Source organism: Neodiprion lecontei, chromosome 6 (genome assembly GCF_021901455.1).
Source record: "Neodiprion lecontei isolate iyNeoLeco1 chromosome 6, iyNeoLeco1.1, whole genome shotgun sequence".
NCBI classification, from domain to species: domain Eukaryota; kingdom Metazoa; phylum Arthropoda; class Insecta; order Hymenoptera; family Diprionidae; genus Neodiprion; species Neodiprion lecontei.
The window spans coordinates 13704089-13731908 of NC_060265.1; the positions used below are offsets into that span (position 1 = coordinate 13704089).

The 27820-nt window shown below is 33.5% G+C and overlaps 2 long non-coding RNA genes across 3 annotated transcripts in view; both read right to left on the minus strand.

The window, feature by feature from the left end:
- LOC124295017 overlaps positions 1–27820 on the minus strand; it is a 28709-nt gene that overhangs the window by 121 nt on the left and 768 nt on the right. The window lies entirely within an intron of this gene.
- On the minus strand, positions 9–27820 carry LOC124295018. Of its 2 annotated transcripts, XR_006904920.1 has the most exons (3): positions 27770–27820; positions 27178–27179; positions 9–115 (listed from the first exon to the last, which is right to left on the minus strand). It is a non-coding gene; the product is annotated as an uncharacterized LOC124295018 (long non-coding RNA). The 2 variants fall into 2 exon arrangements; XR_006904919.1 differs by lacking the exon at positions 27178–27179.

Sequence of the window (27820 nt, forward strand, 5' to 3'; positions counted from 1 at the left end):
CACTAAAAAAGCTTCTACACCAAAAATAAATTTTAATCCAACATCGAGGTCGCGATTTTTTATGTCAATAAGAACTTTAAAAAAAATAACGCTGTTATCCCTAAGGTAATTTAATCTAATAATCTGAAATATAGGATCAAAAATTCATTAATAATGTGAGACAAAATAAAAAGTTCATTAAATTTAATTATCACCCCAACAAAATAATTATATTAATTTCATAATGATAAATTAATTAATAAAATGAATATAAGTGTAAAACTCTATAGGGTCTTCTCGTCCTCTAATAAAATTTAAGCTTTTTAACTCAAAAATTAAATTAAAACTAAAATTTATAAATAATATATATATATATATATATATATGATTTCATAAAATTATTACAATTTTCAAATTAAGACTAATTCTAAGCCTAAAATATAATTATATAATTTAAAATCAATTATAAAATTAAGAATTAAAGCTAATCCCTTAAAACTTTTATATCAAAAACAATTATTTTTATTGATTGAAATAATTAATAATAATATTCAAATCAAATTCATTTATCAAAAAACTAGATAACTTAAAAAACAAAAAAACATTTTATTTCTATTTGAAAATTGAAAATAATTATTGAACATTAAAAATAATTTAAAATTAAATAGATCTTTTCAATTCGAGAGAAATATTAATTTATATTATTTTTTCAATTAACCCTGATACAAAAGGTACAATAAATAAAATATACTTTTTAAAAAATTTTATTTCTTAAAATATTTCAAATTCCTATCAATATACAATTAAACTATAATTTAAATTATTTTTTCCTTCAACAATACTAAAATTATAAATTCAATAAAATTATTTTTATTGATAAAAAAATTTTAAATATAAAAAATGTAATTTATTAATTTCAAATTAAGTTGAATTGAACAACTATTTAATTTATTGTAAATAAAAAAATCCTTCGAAATAATTTGAATTCTAAATACACTTTCCAGTATATTTACTTTGTTACGACTTATCCCATTTTATAATGAGAGTGACGGGCAATTTGTACATATTTAATTTTTAATTCAAATAGATATAATTTTAAATTTTACTATTAAGTCCAATTTTGAATGAATATTTCAATTTAATATCAAAAATAAAATTTTTATTGTAATTCATTTAAACTTTAATATAAGCTACATCTTGATCTGAAATAAAATTTCTATAAAATTTAATGAAAATTATGAATTTAAAAAAAATATTCTGTCAACGGAAATAAATAAACTCAATTATTAAAGTAAGATTTATCGCGGATTATCGTTTTATAAACAAATTCCCCTAATTCGTTTTGAATACAGCCAATTTTTGTAATTTTGAAGAACATAACTATTAATTATTGAAATATAATATCAACATCTGAAATAATAGGGTATCTAATCCTAGATTAAATTTTAGATTTCATAAAATAATGTATATATATTTATATATATGTATTGTGACGTGGTATTTTGTACCCCGTCACTTTGTTAATTATCGCATTCCCCTAGGTGCAGATATCGCTAAAAATAACGAAAGCACGTCTGAGGCCAATACTCCAAAAATGAACGACTAATTATCTTTAAGTTGAATTCTCTCTACTAAGCTGATGGTATGCTATTTTCTAATTCTGTAATGCTCTACGAGAACCATCCGCGAGACCTTCGCGTCAAGATACTAGGACACTGCCTGATAGGGGTCACGTACCAGCTCAACATCGACCACAACCGACTACAGACGAACGAATACCGCTGAAACCACTCCCGATGGATGCCTATCTAGTTGTCGAACAGGGTCGTACGTGATGCACAAACAGCACCTCCAACTATTTGAGACTTATCGGCCAGGAGCCGAACCACGAATGAATGCTTCTACCGCTCGGATGCATCGTTAGGTGGCGTACAGGGCTGTGCGTCAAAAACACAACAAAGCCTCCCGTCGACGATACTTATCAGCCTGGAGCTGAACCGACCCTAACATCTACTAAGTCGTTGACTATCCAATAGAGGACGGTTTTCTCTTCACGAACCGTCCTATCGAAGGACTGCGGCGTGGAATAGGCTAATGATATGCTGACCACGGGGATCTGGTGGATCTAGTGTGGGGATCCGGGTTGAGGGCCATCACCACCAGATCGTTCCGGTATGAGGGCTTCAATGAGCGAGGGCCGGGATGCAGCGCCGACGAAATAGCTACAACGGGGAGTACCAGTAAAGCAAGGAGTGAGTTACAGTCGGTCGCAAGTCCGAAGGACCGGTGACGTACTATTGCCGCACACCTCAATATGGCAACACATGAGCAGTACGACCCCCCCTTCTCACCAACGATACCGCATAGCTGAAGGAAAACATCTCTAACCACCTTCCGACGTCCCGATACCTCGATACCTGTCGTCGAGGGAAAAGAAAAACAAGCGGCGAGGGATTATCGCCGCCTACTCGTGGACCAGGCCCACGCGACCTGCTGGTCCAATTGAAATACCGCAAATTTGAGGAAGAATCACGTGACAGCAGCTCGACGAAAATCAGGATCATCGCTCACCTCGTCACTCTACGTTCAGTTCCTGAATCGCAACGACGTGCTATCGTCATATTTAGTGCCATTACTGCTATCACCATACTTAGTTCTCGCTATTATACCGCATTCGCTAATACCTGTTATATCTTCTTTTACGTAAGTGAGGTTCCTTTTCTATTTTGTGAAGCCGCGAGATTACTTGCAATATATCGTACCTTTACCTTTATCTCTTTCTCTCTTTACCTTGCAGTTGGTCTGCTTGAGCCAATTGGGCTCGTATCTTTTCTCTTTATCTTGCAGTTGGTCTGTTTGAGCCACCTGGGCTCGTACCTTATTCTCTCTTATCTCTTATCTTGTCCCTTTCTCTGTCTTATTGCAAGTAACTTCGCGACTGATTGACTATTACTTACGCATTGTAGTGACTATTGCTTTATTTTATTATCTTTCTCTACTGGAATATTTGAGTGTCTAATATCGCTGTCTAGCAGCGCGTTCCGTTGAAGGATCAATTTTTATCTTAGCTACTGAGCATTGCGATTTTGTTATATTTTCTCTGATTAGTTTCTATCTGTCTCTTTACCTATTATCGTTGATTATCGTATCTTAGTGAGTGTACCGCGGGAGCGATCTTATATCGCTGGGCGGTCCTGCTCGTCGTTCATTTGACATTGGAGTATTGTGCCGTATCGCATAACATCTTTTTCATTATTTTCTTCGCTAACATCGCTGATCGTAGCTGTCCGCAGTCTCTTTGGTTTGCCGTATGTTGCATATTAATTATCTTGAATATTGTTCGTCTTATTTTGAATTGCCTTTTATCGTACCGAATATTATCTCTCTTTCTCTCGCACTTACCGCAAACTAGAGGCTACGTAGTATCTGTTATTCTCTATATCTTATGATAATTTTCTACTTGACCTGTCGCTTGAATTTACCTTGTAATTCATAATTCCCTGTCTGCCTATTTCTGATCATTCTGGTAATGTGATAACTATTACAATTGTTGTATTTCGCATGTGTTATAATCGCTTCTCATATTTTATGATTTATTTGCTTACCGCTTAATTTAAGTACAGTATATCTTTTCTGTTCTGCCTATCTATCTTAAAACCGGGTTAATCATTACCTTTAGTATCGCGAGCTTGCGCATATTTCCCGCTTATTCGGAAAACGTTCCGTTATTTGTTAACTCTCTCGCTTAGCTTTTCTCTGGCTGTAACTATTGTTAATTATCGCATTTATCATAATTGTATCTCAATCTCTTCAGCTACTTGCTTGTCATTAAACTTATCGCTTCTCGCTTAATATATTTGATATTAGTCCTGCTTCACCTGTTTCTTATTTTATCTATTGGATTCGACTCCGCCCCTCTACCATTATCTTGTCTATCTGAGCAAACCGTGCAAAACCGTCGTAGAACCTGACCTTATCTTTATCTATTACCTTTACCGTTACCTTTGTCTTTTTCTCTAATTATCTATTTTTGACGCATGTGCGTCTGGCGCCCAACAATCGTATCTTTCTCTCTTATCACCTCTCTCTCTATCCAATTCTTCAGGTTAGTGACTGCGCCGTAGGGTAACCAATTATCGTTCTATCGTTTTACCCTCAAACATAAAAAAAAAATATTGGTTAAAGTATATATAAATATATAAATATATATATAAAAAATATATATATATAATCAAAAAATTTTAATCCACCATAAAATTCTTTTCAATTAAACATAAATAAATTGATACAATTTATTGATTAAAAATTTTAATTTGTATAAAACGTTTAACCGCTACTGCTGGCACAATTTTTTTGTCTATACTTTTTATATTATTAACATTTCTAAATTTCTTTAATTATTAAAATTAAATGCTGCAAAAAAAATATTTTCAATTGATTGAAAAAATACATGCAAAAAAAATAATAATAATCATATAAAAACCAAAATCAAACTTTAATAAAAAATAAATAAAAATTACAATATATATATATTATTTAGTGTAATAAGCACAAAGATTTTTGAAATCTTTAGGAATAGTTTAATTCTATCATCAATAAATAAGATTTAAATACAAAATTTTTATTTAAAACTTTGAAGGTTATTAGTTTATTTAACCTAAAATCTTAATTTTATAGTTAAATATATAACATTAAATTGCAAATTCAAAATTATAAAAATTATCAAAATTTTTGAAAATTAATTATTAGAATATAATAAAATAAAATAAGTTATCAATATAATAAAAACATTGAATAAAATAATCTCTCTATCTAATAAAAAAGTTTCAAACAAATGAACGTAGAAAAAGATTATAATAACAAGAGTAAAAAAAGATTATAATAACAATAGTATATGCATGAAGTTGGCGGTGGGGTGAGATCCCGAAAACAAAACAAAAAGCATCTAGCAAACCCTTTGACAGCTGTCATCGGCTGTTTATGACAGTCTTTGACAGTCTTTGACAAATATCTTTATAGGTATCTGTTTCTGACGCGCAAAAAATGAACATGCAAACGAAAATTATCAAGATGATTCCCGACGGAAATTGTCTTTTTCGCGCGTTGGCGTATTGTGTAAACGGCACTCAAGATCGACACGTAGAGGTGAGACTGAGTATCGTTTCAAATATAGTGGATAATTGGTCTACGTTTGCGGGTTTTATTACAGGTAATGAGTCAAACGGTGCTGTGATTAGGTCACCTGGTGATTACAAATCACATATGAATAAAAATGCAATATATGCAGCTGCGGACATTTTTGAGATATGTTTGATCGTGTATCGCGAAGAACAAATTCATCCACACCGGATCGGATCACAAAATGAAACACAATTGTTACGCCCCGACGTACCGCCTTGGCGTACCTTTTTCAAAATTCCATTTCATTTCATTTCTTTAATTATTTCATAACAATCTCATATTCTAATGGGGTCACGTACAGTCCTCGGCATCCGCTGACATTGTATCTTATTTGCTGACACCAGGAATCGCGCTATAAAATTACTGACCTAGTAACAGCGGCGCTCAGCCCGGGAATATCTCTCTTTTTAAGTCAAAATTATCATCAATCATTAGGATAAACCACTACCTTTGGAACCACCAAATTAAAATAGATTATTTGTTAAGATGTGTGGATGAATGCGTGAGAATTATCTTAAGATACCTTCTGTTAACATCTTGTACGTATAAGTGACGAGATTGAGAATCGTCGGAACATCGTTGAATGGCGCGAACTAACGCTGACCGTGTAGATTTGGACACCGGGAGGTCGCCCCCGCACTTAATTGGCTAATTACTGTTGCAACTTATTGCAACTGCAGATTTTTCCCTATTAATACCCTCTGGCCCAAGCAGCCATGTCTTACGTCTGTCAAGTCGCGAAGTGCGTGGACGTAAACCCGGATTAGCCCTCTCGAGCAATAGTAGCGTTCGGAAAATCTTAGTTGTGACCGGCCTAAAGTCTCGCGCTAATTCGTCAAATTCGAGCATTCAGTTATTCTATTAGCTGCAAGAGACTCACTTTCTTCTACGTTTTCGTCTTTTCTGTGAATAGACATTTTAATGATATTCCATTTTCCATAATTAAATTGAGTTCGGCCCTGATTCAATCGAATCAGGTAATCTTAAATATAATTCCAAATCTAAAAGACTAAGTGACCGACGTTCAACACCGTTCGATTGATCAACTCTTCCAAACTTGAGGTGAGGCCCCTGGTCCAGCATTCTACCGACGCAGACCGACACGATCCGATGGCTCTCAATCTCGTCGACCGATTCACCTAAAGCTAAGTCAATCCGAGTGTTAATCTTCGAAATTAAACGAATTCTTGTTCCACCTTTATAATCAAAATCTACTTCAGTAATTTTCATTCAAAATCAAGTCTAGAAGTGGTGGCTAGCTTCACTACCCCCAATTAAATCGTACTTATTGTTTCCAAGAATTAACGAATAAGACTTAACCATTATATATATATAATTGATTCAAGATAATCTAAAAAGAGAGATATAATACAATAATCACGACCAGCTAGTTAACCATCGTTCAGAGTAGATGTTCCTGGTACCAAATAATAATATCCTTTAGAATACTATAACACACGATTTGTATGAACTTGAACACTTTATAAATTGTTATTTTCGGCTCATATATCATTATCACCATTGATTGTTACCAGACATTTCAATAACCAAATCGAAACAGAATATACTTCATCTTTTACCAGTTAAATCATATTAAACATTTATTTTGAACGACCTTCTTCCCACTTTCTTTATTATAAAATTGCCTCAACAATTTAAACAAACCTCACAGACCTGTACAGGACTAAAGCAACACGATCCTACAAATTACCGGCTTATCGAAAGGTAGGTCTTCTCTTAGTTTTAATAATTATTCATTGTCGTTACGTGGGAGCTTTATTATTCAATTAATCATTAACTACCACCGCTCAGTACACCCTCACCCCCACGTAACACAATTCTCGCTACTCTTCACCGGCGACGGAGACAGTAGACACTTTGATATCTTGCAGTACCAAAATAAAATTCAGATAGTGAGTAATAAGTATGAAAAGTAACAATCAAATAATAGTAAATCTAAATATATCACCAAACAGTCAAAAGGACAGCCAGGATTTACGATGACAATGGAGAAAGGAGGAGTTTCAACCAGCAGACAAGGCGATGGAGACGGTGGATGGTCGGACGTATCACAAAAGAAAAAGGGAAATAAAATTGTAAGTGCGAATAACTAAATAAGCCAGAGAATAATAATAAACAAATATTCCTATAACCAGGCAAGAGGACGACCAGGATCTATGTTAACCACAAGAGAAAGAGGTGTTTTGCGGAGTGAACAGCAACACAAATATAAAGAAAAAAATAATATCAAGAAGGTGATTTTGGAGAATAACGGGCAGAGCGGTAGCAAAAATAATTCAGCAAGTCAAGGAGATAGATCGATATCAATAGAGAAGGAACACCAATTTTGAATCAACGAATGGAAGCTTCGATTGATGAAAAAAAGAAAAGTAAGCACAGAAGGAATTGAAGTGGACAGCAAGTGCAGACTTGTCATCAAATCAACATGAAGGAATTCGCCTGTCTACTAGACAATGCGTAAGGAAATAGTGAGGCGCGAAGCGCCGAACAACGAGGCGCGCAGCTCCGAGTGCCCGAGGCGCGTAGCGCCGAAATGGGGTTGGCGCGCGAAGCGCGCAGGGGCGAAGTCCCTAGTTATGAAAAAATGAAAATTAAATATAAAATTATTCAAATTTAATTTAAATATCACTTTTAAATATAATGTAGTAGGTAATATTAAATTAATATAAGAAAATAAAATACACTTTTCGCAAGAATTAAGGGAACAACAAAATTTTCGAAATTTTTTGGTGATTTTCAACAGGCTGTATTTCAGTGAAAAATGGTCGTACAAGAAATTAAAAAACCAAGCTTCTAAAGCTTGAAGACTCTTGTTTTTCAATTTATTGGTTAAAAATTTTTCAAAGCACTATTAACCATGCAATCCTTGGATAAAGCACGAAGAAAAAATTTTCAAAATTTCTCACCTTTTTCTTTTCGCTCTACGGGCATGGAAAAATTTTTCTCAGCTAAAACAATGCATAGATCGCATAGCCTGTTTATTCAGCTTCAAGATGCATTTCTTCAAACCTCGATACCACCATTTGTCTTCGAGATATTGAATTTTGAATGCCAAAGGATCCTTTTTCACTCAACTGCCGATATCTCTGGAACTACTGGTCGCACAGCGAGCCGAAGGGCAGTTTCTTTTTCTGCAGAAAATTTCCTACAAAAATCTGTCAAGGTTAATGTCAAAAAAAAAATTTTTTTCACCTGTCGCGTTAACGTGAAAAAAGAGCAAAAAAATGCCAATTTGCCTTTTTTTGGATAATCGACTGTATCTTCGTCAATATTGGGGGGAAAGCATAGTCTAGAAGAAAATTTTACAGCCTCATGTACCACAAATGTCCCTCTAAATCGGTGGATCGATCGGTTCAGCGGTTTTCCTGGACCGATTGATTGAAATTTTGAAAAAATCAAGAGAACAAGGTCCCTTAAGAAACAAAAACCTTGTTCCCTTGATTTTTTCAAAATTTCAATCAATCGGTCCAGGAAAACCGCTGAACCGATCAATCTACCGATTAAGGGGGACCTTTGGGGTACATTAGGCTGTAAAATTTTCTTCCAACCTAAGCTTTCCCCCCAATATTGACGAAGATACAGTCGATTATCCAAAAATTCCTTAAGAAACAAAAACCTTGTTCCCTTAATTTTTTCAAAATTTCAATCAATCGGTCCAGGAAAACCGCTGAACCGATCGATCTACCGATTTAGAGGGACATTTGGGGTACATTAGGCTGTGAAATTTTCTCCTAACCTATGCTTTCCCCCCAATATTGACGAAGATACAGTCGATTATCCAAAAAAAGGCAAAATGGCATTTTTTTGCTCTTTTTTCACGTTAACGCTACAGGTGGAAAAAATTTTTTTTTTGACATCAACCTTGACAGATTTTTGTAGGAAATTTTCTGCAGAAAAAGAAACTGCCCTTCGGCTCGCTGTGCGACCAGTAGTTCCAGAGATATCAACAGTTGAGTGAAAAAGGATCCTTTCGCATTCAAAATTCGATATCTCGAAGACAAATGATCGTATCGAGGTTTAAAAAAAAGCATCTTGAAGCTGAATAAACAAGCTATGCGACCTATGCATTGGTTTAGCTTGGAAAAATTTTTCCATGCCCGTAGAGTGAAAAAAAAAATGTAAAAAATTTTGAAAATTTTTTCTTCGTGCTTTATCCAAAGATTGCATGGTTAATAGTGCTTCGAAAAATTTTTTATCAAAAAATTCAAAAACTAGAGTCTTCAAGCTTCAAAAGCTTTGTTTTTTTATTTCTTGTACGACCATTTTTCACTGAAATACAGCCTGTTGAAAATCACCTAAAAATTTCGAAAATTTCGTTGTTCCCTTAATTTTTGCGAGAAGTGTAGTTAATGTAAAAATAATAAATATCAAACTTTCAATAAAAAATTTATTATTTACTATTAAAATAAAAAAAAGAAACTTTGGGATAAACCCAAATATAGGAGGAATACCAGCTATCGATATAAATATTATTATAACTAAAAACTTCATAAAATAACTTATATTATTGAACTTATGAACTTGATTCAAATAATTTATATTAGAATGACTAAAAAAAATACAAATTATTGAATATTTAGAGAATGAATCATTGAATAAATTAATGAAATATAGAAATCAATTATTATTGACATAAATATCCTAGACGTATGATTAATAGAAGAATAAGCTATAATCAATTTTAATGATGTTTGATTTAATCCCAATAATAAACCTATAAATCCAGATAATATTATTTATATATAAATAATCAATCTATTATTAATATTGATTAAAATGAATAATGGAGCAATTTTTTGAACAGTTAAAATAAAAAAACAATTTTTTCATCTCATATTATTGCTAATCTTTAACAATCAACAATAAGATAGACTAGCACCTGACTTTAAAATTAATCTAATTTGTAATAAAATCATAAAAAAATTTATATTCATGAAAATTAAATTCATTTTTGTAATTGAAATTCTTATCAATAAAAAAAAATAAGCCCCAACTCGAATAATATAATATATCATTGAAGAATTAGAAAATTTGAATGATTTATTATTACTATTTATTAATAAAGCAATAAATGACAATAAATTTACTTCCATACCTATTCAAGCACCAATTCATGACGAAGAATAAATAGTAATTAAAATACCAAAAGTGAATATTGATTAAGAATATTTATTTGAACTAACTAATTGAATGAATTTTTAGAAAAAAAATTAAATTTATCATTAAAATTTATAATAATTTATATTAACTATGAAAGTAATTATAATATTACATAATTTATTCTATCAGAATAACCCGTTTTCAGGCATTTTATATAAAAAGTAAAATATTGAAATTTTTATCTATGAGATATGAACCCATTAGCTTAATTAGCTTATCTTTTTTATACATATATATATCTATATATTTTATATTAAATATCTATGTATATATATATATTATATACATTAGTATAATGAATATAAATCGAGGTAATAAGGTTGAATAATTTAATAAAATAAAGAAAAAAACTAATGTAAATAAATTATTTTTCTTAAATTGAAGAATAATTAATTTTCGAAAATTAAAAATATAAAATTAAATAAATAATCATTTATCTGTCTGTGTGTTTTCTTTAAACCTTATAATAAGTTCTAATCCATTGTCCAGATGCTCTAAACTACAATTAATAAAGTATATTGAATGGCATTTTATTGATGGAGAATATTTTTATTTTAATTAATATGTGAGCAGATAATTGAAAAATATATAGGATTTTTTTGATAATTATATTTATTTTTAAAAAATTTAATTATTGTGGAAAATTTTTTTTTTTTGGATTTCTCTTTTTTTAAAAGTAAATTAAAAATTATAATATGTATATACATATATGTATATACATATAACACAAATTGACATAATTAAATACAAATACGGGCTATTCCGCGTCAACCGGATCAGTCATCTCTCAGATATTTTTTCAATTTGGCATGTGGATTGTGTAGGGGGAGTTAGATTTTTGTGCCAAAGCGCGAATCTCATAATGCAAAATTCGATTTTTTATTAACAATAACAAATTAGACTCCCATTTTTTTCAAAAATTCATAACTTTGGCAAAAAATTAGATACAATATATTTTTTTTTTCAAATTACGTGAAAAGCTCCATAGAATTCAAAAAAAAATACGAAATGGTAAAAAAAAGTTGTTATCAATTGTTTATTTAACAATTAATTTTTCAAAGATTTTTAAAACAGTGACTGACACGATCAAAAAATTTTTTTAAAATTCTGACATGTTCCTTGAACTGTACTACAACCTGTGAATCAATTCCAGAGGGGTGTTTTTCTTCGTTTTCGAGTTAAAAATCATTAAAGGTGTCGATGCGCGTGAAATTGCGGCGCGCCGAGTCTCTACGTAATGGCGGGCGGCCGATTGCCGTCCACCGCTACCCCGCGGCGGCGTCGCAGCGTTATTTTAGAGTCATTTTCACGATGTAGGACATGATTGAAGAATCTGAAAAAAATACTGTACCTTCACAGGGCCTGCTCAAAGCGATAAGTGAAGTTTCAGGAATGTGTTTTTCACCGTTTTATTACAGAGATTCAAAATAACGGTTACACACCATGAGAGTGCACATAAATGATAATAATTACATAACTTGCTACTTATTTTAAAATAAAAACACATTCTTCAAACTTCACTTATCGCTTTGAGCAAGCCTTGTGAAGGTACAGTATTTTTTTCAGATTCTTCAATCATGTCCTACATCGTGAAAATGACTTTAAAATAACGCTGCGACGCCACCGCGGGGTAGCGGTGGACGGCAACCGGCCGCCCGCCATTACGTAGAGACTCGGCGCGCCGCAATTTCATGCGCATCGACACCTTTAATGATTTTTAACTCGGAAACGAAGAAAAACACCCCTCTGGAATTAATTCACAGGTTGTAGTACAGTTTAAGAAACATGTCAGAATTTTAAAAAAATTTTTTGATCGTGTCAGTCACTGTTTTAAAAATCTTTGAAAAATTAATTGTTGAATAAACAATTGATAACAACTTTTTTTTACCATTTCGTATTTTTTTTTAAATTCTATGGAGCTTTCCGCGTAATTTGAAAAAAAAAAATGTATTGTATCTAATTTTTTGCCAAAGTTATGGATTTTTGAAAAAAATGGGAGTCTAATTTGTTATTGTTAATAAAAAATCGAATTTTGCATTATGAGATTCGCGCTTTGGCACAAAAATCTAACTCCCCCTACACAATCCACATGCCAAATTAAAAAAATATCTGAGAGATGACTGATCCGGTTGACGCGGAATAGCCCATACTTATTTTTATCATTATATATATATTTATATTATGCATTAATATAATGAATATGAATGGAGGTAATTAAGTTAAATAATTGAATGAAATGAAAAAAATAACTAATTTAAATAAATTATTTTTCTCCAATGGAAGAATAATTAATTTTGAAAAATTAAAAATATGAAATTGAACAAATAATCATTTATCCATCTGTATGTTTTTTTTAAACCCTGAAATGAATTCTAACCCATTGTATGGATGCTCCAAACTACAATTCATAAAGTATATTACATGGCATTTTCTTAATGAATAATATTCATATTTCAATTAATAGGTGAGCAGATAATTCGAAAACATGCAGGATTTTTTGAATTATTATATTTATTATTAAAAAATTTGAATATCGTGGAAAAAATTTTTTCTTCAGAAATTTCTCTTTTTTCAGAAGTAAATTGAAAATTATAAGATTTTTATGAAGGAAGTTCGTGACCAGGAGGTAGATTGAAGATGATGAAATTAGTCGAAAAGCCGGTCAGGAGAAGACGTTTAATGATTTATAAAACGTGAGTAAAAAATCGACGTTTCGGCCGGGCCCTGCCGACCATCCTCAGGATAAATTTCTATAATGATTAACAAAAGGAATGCTTCAAAAACAAAATCGGATTTAAAGCATGGAGATACGTTCATACTAATACATGTTGTTGCAAAAATAGGTGAAAAATTAAGAAATTACACGCACATGGCTGAGTGACAGTTTTAGGTTAAGCGTCGAGTTTTGACGGAAGGTTAAAGAGAGTAAAAATACGTTAATAAGAATGAATTATGGTGGAAAGAGTGCTTAATAAGAATGTGGAGTTAGATATGAGAAGGAGATAAGTTAAATTTGAAACAGATTACTCACAAAAATTGATGACCAGTACATGCTTAGGTGTTGCTAATAGTTCAGCATTTCGGACGGAAGTGAAGGTTAGCGGGAATCGATCCGTAAATCTATGTTGATCACGTGTGCTATTGATCTATGTTCGAATGTTATGGACTTCAAAGGCAGGTGACCAATCGGGGCCACGGGCGCCAAAATTTTTGAAAACAAGATTATCAAAACTAGAGAATGTTAGAGTATAAGTGGCTCAGATGTTCAATGTCAGTACGTTTGTTAACAGAGTTCCTTTTGTTCTTAAAGATATGAATCATTTCCTTAATGATACGTTCATACCAGTTCGGTTCTGTAGCTAGGGTTATAGAGTTGTTAAAATCGAAATGATGCCCCAGACTAAGGGAGTTTTCTGCTGAAGCGCATCTATCAGTGATATGGCATTTAATATTAGAGCGATGGCCAGAAATTCTATTTTTTAGGTGTTGTGACGTTTGTCCAATATAACTTTTGCTACAGCCTTGACATGGTATTTTGTATACACAGTTAATTTTCTCTAAATTAGGAGTTACAGACTTAAGATGAGAAAACAGGGAAAGTTTGGTAGTATTAGATATTCTAAAAGTAATTTCAATACCCTCGTCATTCAGAATTCTTTTGATTTGGCTAGACAGATTTTTAATGTACGGTATAGAGATAGAGTTTTTATATTTGTCCTTAACATTTCACCTGCCTTTGAAGTCCACGACATTCGAACATAGATCAATATCACACGTGATCAACATAGATTTACGGATCGATTTTTGTGAGTAATCTGTTTCAAATTTAACTTATCTCCTTCTCATATCTAACTCCACATTCTTATTAAGCACTCTTTCCACCATAATTCATTCTTATTAAGGTATTTTTACTCTCTTTAACCTTCCGTCAAAACTCGACGCTTAATCTAAAACTGTCACTCAGACATGTGCGTGTAATTTCTTAATTTTTCACCTATTTTTGCAACAACATGTATTAGTATGAACGTATCTCCATGCTTTCAATCCGATTTTGTTTTTGAAGCATTCCCTTTGTTAATCATTATAGAAATTTATCCTGAGGATGGTCGGCAGGGCCCGGCCGAAACGACGATTTTTTACTCACGTTTTATAAATCATTAAACGTCTTCTCCTGACCGGCTTTTCGACTAATTTCATCATCTTCAATCTACCTCCTGGTCACGAACTTCCTTCATAAATTCAATGCATCGAAACGGCTTCGTGGACGTCTCGTACCACCGTGATTTTTCTTCATACCGCACATTTAATCTGAGATCACCTTCCTCTACAAATCACTCACAAACAAAGAAGATCTGGAACTACCGGAAGAAACTAGCGCATATCAAAAACCGTAAAGTTTTCCTTCTTAAATGCCGTCAATTTGGCATTATTCCAAACTTTTTAAAATTTAAAATCAAAAACCTACAACATTTAACAAGGGAAAAAACCTTCATCAAAGCAGTACGCTTCCTACAACACAAGTGTCTATCGCTCGAAATTAAAACCTTTTATCGACAGGAAAGGCTTTTAATCCATGAACTAAATCATAATATTAACATTTTCTTTTCAAACCAATTTACCAACTTAGATTATAAAAATTTCAACTTGGATATAGAGAAGGCCAATCGTTTATTTAATGCCATTAAGACTGATAATATTAAAAAATTAAACAAACTTAAGTCTATACAAAGTCCTAAAGAATTTCACACTAACAATTGGTTAGTTAACTTATCTAAGACAAAGTTACCTTCTGAAATTAAGGATACCTTATCACTCGGTCCGAATCATGGTTTACCATATAATAATTTAAAGTTACCTATTGATAATATTGTAAGTAGCGTAGAATTAGCTCTCTTCAACAAAAGTGGAATCACCAAAGATAAAGTAAGATCAAATATTAGCCAACTCATTGGCAACAAACTTGACAAACATCCTCCCAAATCTCAATATCAAATAACTTCCAAAGTAGAACAAACCAAAGAATTTTTAAAATAAAATAACCACCCAGTGGTCACAGATGCCGACAAAGGCAACATTACAGTCGTCATGGACAAGATGGAGTTTGAACAAAAATGCCAAGATATTCTTAATGATTCTAGTACTTATACTCTTATCTCTCGTGATCTCACCTTGAAAATACAAAAACAAGTCAATGATATGATAAGCCTATGGCAACAGAAAAAATGTATAAATTCCAATTCTGCTAAAAACCTAAAAACTTTCAACTCTCTTCCTCCCAAAATATATTTTCTACCTAAAATTCATAAAGAAAATGTACCTTTCAGACCAATTGTTTGTAACATCAATTCCCCCACCTACAAAATTTCAAGATTTTGCTCGTGTGTTCTATCTAACATAACAGGTACATCCAACTATCACATCAAGGACACTTGGTCCTTTGTAAACAAAATCAGGAAAACACCTATTCCTCCTGAACACCTGTTAGTATCCTTAGATGTCAAATCACTGTTTACCAACATTCCAACCAATTTAGCAATATCTATAATCAGTAAAAACTGGCCTAACTTGAAACCCCACACCAACATTAATAAAAAAGAATTCCTCGCAGCCACTAAACTTTGTTTAGATTCATGCTATTTCGCTTACAAAGATAAATTCTACCAACAAATTTTTGGCGTAGCAATGGGCTCACCAATTAGCCCAGTAGTAGCGAATTTAGTACTTGAACATTTTAAAAATAAAATTATTTCACATCTTCCTTTTAGCCTCCCTTTTTACTATCGATACGTAGACGATATTATAACGTGTGTCAAGAAGGAAAACCTACAACCCTTCTAACTAAATTCAACAATTTTCACCCACGTATACAGTTCACCTCTGAGTTGGAAAAAGATGGTAAAATCAGTTTTCTCGACACTATGGTTATTAACCAAAACAACACTATAATTTTAGATTGGCATCACAAACCAACCTGGTCAGGGAGATACATTTACTTTAATTCATATCATCCCATTAAACATAAAAAATCTGTCGCCATATCCTTATTCGATCGCTGCCTTAGAATCTCAAACCCTCAATTTCTTGAAAAAAATTTAAAACTTGTCGAAACAACTCTCATATCTAATGGCTACCCCTTAAAATTCATTAATGATATCCAAAAGTATAGAGTAGATAAAATGTACAACTCGATTGATTGGAATTTAGACTCCAACAATCCAACTGATGTTAAGGATAAATTTAAAAACTCTATCGCTATACCGTATATTGAAAATCTATCTAGCCAAATCAAAAAAATTCTTAATGACGAGGAAATTGAAATTACTTTTAGAATATCTAATACTACCAAACTGTCTCTGTTTTCTCATCTGAAATCTGTAACTCCTAATTTAGAGAAAATTAACTGTGTATATAAAATACCATGTCAAGACTGTAGCAAAAGTTATATTGGACAAACGTCACAACACCTAAAAAATAGAATTTCTGGCCATCGCTCTAATATTAAATGCCATGTCACTGATAGATGCGCTTCAGCAGAACACTCCCTTAGTCTGAGGCATCATTTCGATTTTAACAACTCTATAACCCTAGCTACAGAACCGAACTGGTATAAACGTATCATTAGGGAAATGATTCATATCTTTAAGAACAAAAGGAACTCTGTTAACAAACGTACTGACATTGAACATCTGAGCCACTTATACTCTAACATTCTCTAGTTTTCATAATCTTGTTTTTAAAAATTTTGGCGCCCGTGGCCCCGATTGGTCACCTGCCTTTGAAGTCCATGACATTCGAACATAGATCAATATCACACGTGATCAACATAGATTTACGGATCGATTCCCGCTAACCTTCACTTCCGTCCGAAATGCTGAACTATTAGCAACACCTAAGCATGTACTGGTCGTCAATTTTTGTGAGTAATCTGTTTCAAATTTAACTTATCTCCTTCTCATATCTAACTCCACATTCTTATTAAGCACTCTTTCCACCATAATTCATTCTTATTAACGTATTTTTACTCTCTTTAACCTTCCGTCAAAACTCGACGCTTAACCTAAAACTGTCACTCAGACATGTGCGTGTAATTTCTTAATTTTTCACCTATTTTTGCAACAACATGTATTAGTATGAACGTATCTCCATGCTTTAAATCCGATTTTGTTTTTGAAGCATTCCTTTTGTTAATCATTATAGAAGTTTATCCTGAGGATGGTCGGCAGGGCCCGGCCGAAACGTCGATTTTTTACTCACGTTTTATAAATCATTAAACGTCTTCTCCTGACCGGCTTTTCGACTAATTTCATCATCGAAAATTATAAGATATAATATATATAATATAAATATATAATAATATATATATTATATATATATATATATTATACATTAATATAATAGACATAAATGGAGGTAATTGAGTTGAATAATTTAATAATTAAAAAAAATAACTAATTTGAATAAATTAATTTTTGAAAGTTAAAAATATGAAATTCAGTAAATAATCATTCATCTATCTGTATGTCTTCTTTAAACCCTATAATGAGTTCTAATCCATTGTACAGATGCTTCAAACTACAATCCATAAAGTATATTAAATGGCATTTTCTCAATGAAAAATATTCTTATTGTGATTAATATGTGAGCAGATAATTAAGAAATATATAGGATTTTCCTAATAATTCTATTGATTATTAAAAAATTTATTTATTGTGAAAAAAATTTTTTTTTCAAAAATTTCTCTTTTCTCAAAAGTAAATTAAAAATAATCATATATATATATATATATATATATATATATACACAAAACACAAATTGACATAATTAAATATAAATACTCATTTTCATTATTATATATATATATATATATATATATATATATATATATATATATATATATATATATATATATATATATATATATATATATGTATATTATAAATTAAAATAATGAATATGAATGGAGGTAATTAGGTTGAATGATTGAATGAAAAAAAAAAAAACTTATTTAAATGAATCATTTTTCTTAAATTGAAGAATGATTAATTTTTGAAAATTAAAAATATGAAACCAAATGAATAATTACTCATTCATCTGTATGTTTCCTTTCTCATGATAAGTTTTAATCCATTGTATAGATGCTCCAAACTATAATTCATAAAGTATATTCAATGGCATTTTCTTAATGAACAATATTTTCATTTTAATTAATATGAGAGCAAATAATTGAAAAATATATAGGAGTTTTTGATAACTATATTTATTTTTAAAAAATTTATTTAATTTGAATAAAATTTTTTTTTCAAAATTTTTTTTTTTCTAAAAGTGAGTTAAAAATTATAATTTATGTGTTGACGTAAAGCCTCAGTAAGGCGGAGAGGATGTAAAGTGTTCTTTTAGGCGTTGATTATTCATATTTAGCGTGACGACCCCGACACGTCTGGTATGCTCTCTAGCTAATTACCGTGACTGTCGATTTCGTCCAAGCGTTGTTATAAACAAACCATTTGTTTGTTGCTGAGATTTCGTTATTCAGCTATACTCATAGCTTGCTTATAACGCTTGACGCTTGATACGGTGGACTCATAGAGAGTTTGATTTCGAAAGACACATCCTCTCATTCACTAAATACATTTTAAAATGGAATTATTAAACAAGATTTGTGATACTCCGACATATACATATATATATATATATATATATATATATATATATATATATATATATATATATATATATATATATATATACATATATATATATATACATATATATATATATATATACATATACATATATTGGTCAAAAGGTCAAAAAGTCAAAAATTATCATATGTATATATGTTTATATATATATTTATACATATAATAATTTTTGAATTACTTCTGAAAAAAGAAAAATTTTTGAAACAAAATATTATATACATATATATTGTTGATATACGCGAAGATCATGAGAAATATACAAATGTACAATGCGTGTGAAAGTATAGATGTCACTTATACATAGGTAATAAACGACTGTAAGCGAACGATAGAAGTAGTCTGTCGAGTGAGTCAAAACTGACCGGGTCGTCTTGGATTAGACGGGACTCAGGAACTGAGTGTATTGTATTGAGCACGTGTATATTTATTCCCCGCACCTATTGTATTACAACGTTTTTATTTTGCACCTTTATCGTTACTTGATTACTCTGTAATAAACGTTAATTGTAACTACGAACAGTTTTATCCAAACCTACTCTCACCAAACACCAGTATTAAATATCAGATTATGGGCCCAGCTGACGCGTCTAGATCATTCTGGTGTGCTCTTTCGCTGTTCGGGAGTGTAGTGTAAAAGTTTACTCAAGTAAGAGAGTGCGGAAAAGTAAAGTACCAGCGGGTGGATCGTCGATTGTCACTGGATTGTGGAAGAAGCACGATGATGAATATGGCGTCAACGTTTCATATTGAGACCCTAGTTGGTGAGAATTATAACACGTGGAAGGTTCAGATGAGGTCGGTGCTTAAAGAAGCAGACCTCTGGGATCACATAGAAGGTCCGAATACAGTGAGACCCGCGTTAACGGCACAAAATTATAGTAAGTGGGTAAAAGCTGATTCAAAAGCAGAGGCTAAAATTATGTTGTCGATTTGCAAGAGTAATTACGCAGTGGTGGATGGCCTGGGATCAGCACGTAAGCTTTGGGAAAAACTGCAGAGTCTACATCAGTCGAAAGGCCCAGCAAGGAAAGCATCCCTATTGAAAAGGATCATCCTAACTAAATTGCCTGAGGGTGGGGATCTTCGAAAACATGTAACAGACTTCAGTGATGCAGTGAAGGAACTTTCAGAGATTGGTCTAAAAATAAATGACGAGGTATTAGCAATTGTGTTAAGGGGGGGGTAAGGTATTAAATTTTTTTTTTTTTTAATTTTTTTTTGTTTTTTTAATTGATTGCACAATATGTCAAGAATATTGTGTTAAAATTTCAAGTCGATTGAAGCAAAATTGAAGAAGTTATGAGTAAGCGTCCGTTGCTCCGGGATGAGGTTTTATACCTGACGACAGTTACGCGACGCGCTCACCCGGCCCAATTAAAACCAAACGGGTCTGTTCAGGTAGAGTCAAGAATATTCGAGGCATGGTATATACATCAGTTAAACACTGTACGCCGTGCTGAGCAGTAACAAGTGACGCTAAAATTTTGACTCTGTTTTCCTTCAATTCGTACATCGAAAGTGTTACTTTGTTATCGTTCGTGTTCGTACATCGAAAAATGCCCCGAAAAATTAGCCAAAGTCTGTCAGTGGCACCGCTACAATCGTTGAAATTGCAGCTCATGTAGCTGCATGTACTTTCAATGAAGGTTCTTTTGCCTTGCTGGCCTTTATGCAAGAGATGCACATCCCGACAGGGCCAAGTTCTCACGAATGGGCACGACAAGCTGACGAGTTGCGAATTAGTAGAGCAGAGGAGCAAGCAGCGCGTGACAGTAAAGAAGAAAGAGTTTTGCGTAGACAAATGCAAAAAGATGCTCTAGACCATCTTGATGGAAGCCTTTTGCTCTACGGACCTGGCATCGACGACTCTGTGGGAGTATAGAAAAATTATCGAATTTTATGTTGAATTTTTCAGTACGCAAAACTCTAAAGCGTTTTTCTGAGACTTGTCATTTTTGGAGTCCGTGCCCACCATAACTAAAAATCTACTGGACCAATCGTTTTGAAATTTTGCACAGTGTTTTTTCACATTATTCACCAGGTATTGTCGGGAGCTTTTTTTTTTTTTTCAATAATTATCAATTTTACAACAACAAATTAGACGTTTTTTTTAGCGAAAATCTGGTTTTTGGCTTCCAAGTGCTACGAAAAATCGAAAAATCGAAAAAAAAAAAAATCCTCCCGTGAATACCTCGACAAACATCTCCTTTAACAAATGCATTTTGATTTTTTCGTTTCACATGATTTGGTTGCGAGTTATGATGGGCACCGCAAAACAACTTTTTCTCGAGGCGCCTCCGGAGATTCATCGTCAGTCGCTCAATTTTTGATATTTTGCAATGAAAATTTAGGGAAATATTGTTCAAATGTTACATTATCATGTATGGATTGCCTGAATAAACTAACACCATCTGTATTGCCAAAAAAAAATCTTAAAAACATGCTTTTTTTTCACCGAATTAACCTTACCCCCCCCTTAATGTATAGCCTGCCAGCGTCATTTCCCATGTTTAGAACTGCGATAGAGTCCAGAGATGAGCTGCCGACGACGGAGATACTGAAGGTGAAAATACTCGAGGAGTTCGAGGGACGAGAAACTGAACCAACAAGTCACGGTGCCATGTACACGAAATGGCGGAACCAGTATGAACGGCGCACGCAGCCCAAGAGGGAAAATCATGTGGATAAGCATCAAGAGAAAGGTAACAAACCTCCATAGAAGGGACCAGAGTGCTATTGTTGTCATAAACATGGGCATATAGCCAGAAACTGTCCGGAGAAAAATAAAAGACGACGCCAGTGGGCGAAGCAAGCCCAAGACTGCGATGAAGGGACAAAAGAAACTTTTATGCTGAGCACGAGTGAAGAGACAAATTATAGTCGAAGTGTAAGTGACTCGTGGTGCATAGACAGTGGTTGTACGAGTCATATGTGCAAGGAAATACAGATGTTTCAAGAATACTCAAGTATGGACAGTGAAGTGAGATTGGCGAACAACAACAGTACGAGAATCATTGGTGTGGGTAAGGTGAGTTTACCAGTGGACACAGGACACGACAAACGTGAGATAGATATTACTCGTGTAATGTACGTACCGGATTTACGCACGAACTTATTGTCAGTGTCGGCGATAACGGATCGCGGCTATGAAGTGATTTTTCGTGAAAAAGACGCAATTGTTGTTAATAAAGAAAACAAAGTGTGTACGCGAGCTGATCGCATTGGAAACTTGTACTATGTTAGACAATCTCGGGACGCGATAAATAATGTTGAAGTGAATAGTGCGTCAAAGAAAGCGATTGACATTTGGCACGAAAAACTCGGGCATCTAAATGAACACGATCTGAAATTAATGTCAAAAAATAGACTAGTGGAAGGTCTGAAAATTAATGATAGTGACAAGTTGTCTGAATGTGAAGTATGTGCCCGTGAAAAACTTACATGTAAGCCTTTCCTTTTAGGCGACAAAGACCGCACGCGCCAGCTATTAGAGATAGTACATACGGATGTATGTGGACCTATGCGACACGTATCCATAGGTGGTAAAAAATATTTCGTCACTTTTATTGACGATGAATCGCGGTGGTGTGAAGTTTATTTTATTAAGAACAAAAGTGAAGTGCTAGAAGTCTTTAAAAAGTATAAGGCAGAAGCAGAAACATTTACCGGATATAAAGTGAAGTTTCTTCAGTCAGATAACGGACTAGAATATGTGAATCAAGATTTTGATCGGTTTTTAAGGTCAAATGGTATTAAAATACGGCTCACGGTTCCTTACACTCCACAGCAGAATGGAATCGCCGAGCGAAAAAATAGGACCTTGGTGGAAATGGCGCGGTACATGATGCGCCACGCAGGTAGTTCTCCAGCTTTTTGGGCAGAAGCCATAAACACGGCTTGTTACGTACGAAACCGGTGCCCAACCTCAGCGCTAAATGGTGGAGTACCTTTCACCGAGTGGACGGGAAAAACTCCGACAGTAAGCTCCATGCAAGTTTTTGGCGCGAAAGTCTTCGTCAAGAATAAAAGCCCAAATCTAGGCAAGTTTGAATCTTGAGCAATAGAAGGCATGTTTACTGGATACGATACCGAATCAAAAGCCTACATAATCTTCAATAAAGCCGCGAAGAAAATAATATTAAGTCGAGATGTAAAATTCATGACAGAGTCAGGTACGGGACATCAGTATCAAGAAATTTTTGAAGAGGATGACGGAGACGACATTACAGTGGATATTAGAAGTCCGAGTAATAATGAAGAGACTCGAGGTGATAGCGGAGAAAACCGTGAAGAAGGAGAAGAAGAACGAAGCGACACCGAAGAAAGCCGAGAAGAACCGACAGTAGAGTTGAGAAGGACCCCAAGGGCAGTAAGAGGGGCGGCGCGAAAGGTACGCGCAGAAGACCAAGAGTCCGATACAAGACAAAAGAGAAAGATACCAAAGAAAAGGGCAGCAACACTCTCATGGGACAGACTGGTAGGTCCGTCGAAGAGAGCACAAGGACGTCCGAGGATCATGCGTACTGGAAAAGCCGGTAGACCTCGAGAGGGGTATTCAAGTCAACCAGATCCAGAGGAGGACGCTCATGAAAGCTTCGAGGAGGACAGCGAAGAAGAAAATACAGACTCAGAATCACATGAGAGTGATAACGTGTTCGTCAACATGACGACGAACGCACCTTATAGTTGGAAAGAAGCTGAGCAAGGTCCAGAAGCTGAAGAATGGAGAAAAGCCATCGAGAAAAAGATGGTGGCACAAATTAAAAATCGTACTTGGAGAATGGCATCTCGACCCATAAATAGAAAAGTCATAGGTAACAGATTTGTATTATGCATTACAGATACGACTCCAGGAGAGATCAAGAAGGCTAGACTGGTAGCAAAAAGTTGCTCTCAACGGCCAGGGGAAGACTTTTATGAAACATTCTCCCCAGTAGTGAGAACAACGTCGATTAGAATATTGGCGGCACTTGCAGCAGAATTAGGTCTTGATATTCACCAGATGGATGTCGGCACTGCTTACCTCAACGGCGAACTCGAAGGGGACGTCTACATGGAAGTTCCTGAAGTGCTATGTGAGGTGATAGATAGAATAATCGAAAATAGTAGTGAGTATACGAGTTCGGTAGTTGCGATCGCCAAAGAGTGGAAAAAGGGTTTAAGTGAAATCAAAGATTGTGTATGTTTATTAGAAAAGTCTTTGTATGGTCTAAAACAGTCAGGTTTACGGTCGTATGTAAAGCTAGTAAATAAATTAAAGTCTTTGGGTTTTAAATCAATGATACAAGACCAATGCTTGTTTATAGCACGTAGAAATGGGAAAATTATGTTGATAACAGTGTACGTCGATGATTTACTGTTTGCGACGAACGACAATGACTGGTTACTAGAAATTAAAGAACAATTATCTAAAGAGTTCGAGATGAAAGACCTAGGTAAAGTGAAACAATGTTTAGGAATTGAGTTTATACGTGATGAAAATCATGGTGTGTTTTTAAATCAGAAAATGTATGCTGAGAGAGTGCTAGAGCGTTTTGGTTTAAGTCTATGTAACCCAGCAACTACGCCAATCGAAGTAGGTTGTGAGTTGGTAAAAAATAAGAAGCCAAATACTAAAGTTATGTCTAAATATCCGTACCAAAGTGCAATTGGAGCATTGATGTTTTTAGCGGTCACTACTAGACCAGATTTATCATACGCGGTTAACTATTTAAGTCAGTACAATAACAATTATGATGAAACACATTGGAAAGCGATAAAGCGCGTAATGAGATATCTAAAAGGAACGCTTGACTGTGGTTTAGCTTATGAGCGAACTGGACTTGGATTATTCGGGTTAGTTGATGCTAGCTGGGGATCATTCCTTGATGATCGTAGATCATACTCTGACTACGCATTTGTTTTAGCTGGCTCACCAATAAGCTGGGAGGGGCGTCAACAAAGAACCTCGGCACAATCGAGTACTGAGGCGGAGTACATAGCTATCTCAGAAGCAACAAAAGAGGCGATGTACTTGTGCGGTTTATTTGAAAGTCTTGATTTTCCGTGTGAATGTATTACTATGTTTAACGATAATTTAAGTGCAATAAGACTTACTGAGAGCGAGGCGTTTCACGCGAGAACAAAGCATATTGATGTTAGGCATCACTTCATTAGAGATGCATGTAGAGACGGCATTATATGTATTAAACATTGAATAACTGAAAAAATGCCCGCTGACATGCTAACAAAGGGCCTAGGAAAAATTAAACATTATGAGTGTATGAGTAATTTAGGTATGTCAGGGTCAAATGATGAAAACATGTAATCTCATGACTTTGAGAGGAGGTGTTGATATATGCGAAGATCATGAGAAATATACAAATGTACAATGCGTGTAAAAGTATAGATGTGTCTTATACATAGGTAATGAACGACTGTAAGCGAACGATAGAAGTAGTCTGTCGAGTGAGTCAAAACTGACCGGATCGTCTTCGATTGGACGGGACTCAGGAACTGAGTGTATTGTATTGAGCACGTGTATATTTATTCCACGCACCTATTGTATTACAACGTTTTTATTTTGCACCTTTATCTATACTTGATTACTCTGTAATAAACGTTAATTGTAACTACGAACAGTTTTATCCAAACCGACTCTCACCAAACACCAGTATTAAATATCATATATATATATATAAACATATACACACATAACACAAAATGACATAATTAAATACTTATTTTGATCATTATATACATATATGTATATATATGATACATTAACATAATGAATATAAATGAAGGTAATTGAATTGAATAATTTAATAAAATGAAATAAATAACTAATTTGAATAAATTATTTTGCTTGAATTAGAGATGAACTGATTTTTGAAAATTAAAAATATAAAATAAAATGAATAATCATTTATCTATCTGTACGTTTTCTTTGAACCTTATAATAAGTTCTAATCCATTGTATAGATGCTCCAAACTACAATTCATGAAGTGAATTAAATGGCATTTTCTTGATAAATAATACTTTTATTTTAATTATTATGGGAGCAGATGATTCAAAAATATACGGGATTTTTTGAATAATTATATTGATTATTAAAAAATTTAATTATCGTGAGAAGAATTTTTTCTTTAACAATTTCTCGTTTTTGAAAAGTAAATTAAAAATTATGATATATATATAGAAATATATATATATATACACATAAGACAAATTGACATAATTGAATATAAATACTTATTTTCATCATTATATATCTATATATATATATATAAATATATATATATATATATATATATATATATATATATATATATATATATATATGTATTATACATTAATATGATAGATATACATGGAGGTGATTGAGTTGAATGATTTATTGAAATGGAAAAAATAACTAATTTAAATGAATCATTTTCCTTAGATTAAAAAATTAATAATTTTCAAAAATTTAAAAAATGAAATTGAATGGATAATCATTCTTTTATCTGTATGTCTTCTTTAAGACTTATAATAACTTCTAGTCCATTGTACAGATGCTCCAAACTACAATTCATAAAGTATATCAAATGGCATTTTCTTAATGAATGATATTTTTATTTTAATTGATATGTGAGCAGATGATTTGGAAATATAAAGAATTTTTTCAATAATTATTTTTCTTTGGAAAAAATTTATTTATTGTGAAAAAATTTTTTTTTTTAAATTTCTCTTTTTTTAAAAGTGAATTAAAAATTATAATATATGTATACACATATATTTATATATACACACATAACACAAATAGACATAACTGAATATAAATAAGTAGTATAGCAAGGCGGGTTCTGAGTACAAACACCTTCTTTACCGACCGAGCCGCTCCGCGCAGCCCGCCGAGACGCTCCGCGCAGCCCAGACTCGAACCCTTTTTCGCGATGACGTCACAGTCTGCCGTACCGAAGGTCAAAACCGTGCAACCTTACCGACAGTTGTTCGATCGAAGGTCAAAATCCCGTGATGACGTCACAGTTTGCCGTACCGAAGGTCTGTAGTGCTCGCCTGCCGACGGTAGAGGGCGCAGCGGGGGGGGAGAACTTCTTTACCGTCCCGCATTCTTTTCCCACGATATGACTGCTGATGTGTAACATTAACCACTCCGAATTCCTTTCCCAATTTCACTGATGTGTAACATCAACCACCCCCACATTCCTTCCCACGTTATCAACCACGTGACATTCCAAAATTAATGGTTCCGAGAATCGTGTTTCACTTATTCGGATGTCGGTTTGATATCAACCACGTGACATTTTTTTGGCTTGTAACTGCCGTGTGAACTCGACGATGAATTTTGAACGGGTTCAGTCAAGACCAGCGTGCAAGGTCGACCGATAGCCGCGGTACATTCAAAGCCATGGATCTGCGGTGTTGGGTTACCATCGCTCTTGGAATGCCAAAAGGTGCGCGCGCATCCGTACAGCTGCCCTATAAAAAGAACGCTCATCACTGCAAACGATCATTAAGTCACAACTTGTCAAGTATACGTGAGGAAAAAGCTCAAGATGGAATCCGCGAAGTGTTTGAGATTGATCGATATTATGGAATCGGCGTTCAAGATTTCATCTGAAAACTCGGCGCCGGCAGAAATTGCAAAATGGATTCGATTGGGAACCCAAAATATTAGGCTTCTGAACAAAATTTTGCGAAAGGCTTCATCGATTGGAGAAAAGATGAGAATTATCACAACGATCGGACTCTTGAAAGCGCTCACGGAAAAATTCAAACGTCTTCAGAAAAC